This window comes from Penaeus monodon, chromosome 34 (genome assembly GCF_015228065.2).
Source record: "Penaeus monodon isolate SGIC_2016 chromosome 34, NSTDA_Pmon_1, whole genome shotgun sequence".
In the NCBI taxonomy this organism is placed as follows: domain Eukaryota; kingdom Metazoa; phylum Arthropoda; class Malacostraca; order Decapoda; family Penaeidae; genus Penaeus; species Penaeus monodon.
The window spans coordinates 1218986-1219351 of NC_051419.1; the positions used below are offsets into that span (position 1 = coordinate 1218986).

Below are 366 nucleotides of genomic sequence, written 5' to 3' on the forward strand. Positions count from 1 at the left end.
AAGGTGGCCAAGATGGTCCTGGCCTTCGTCACCATCTTCGCCATCTGCTTCCTCCCCATAAACTCTTCATCATGTGGGGGCACTTCGGCGAGAACTCCAGCATGACTACAACATCTTACTGGCACTCCTTCCGCATCTTTCGGCTTCTGTCTGTCCTTCATTAACTCCTGCATCACCCCATCCCCCTGTACTTCGTCAGCGGCACTTCCGCAAATACTTCAACCGCCACTCTTCTGCTGGTGCACCCGGCGGAGGCGCGGGCGCAGGAGGGACTGGACCCCACCGACCCCACGGCCACACGCCTCTCGACGGCCCCTCGACCGAGCACGTGCACCTGAGGAGGGTCGGGGGGCGGAAAAAACGGAA

The 366-nt window shown here is 60.4% G+C and overlaps 1 pseudogene; it reads left to right on the forward strand.

Moving 5' to 3' along the window:
- The window catches only part of LOC119594496, an 854-nt pseudogene extending 516 nt beyond the window's left edge, over positions 1 to 338 (forward strand).
- The last annotated feature ends 28 nt before the right edge of the window (positions 339 to 366 follow it).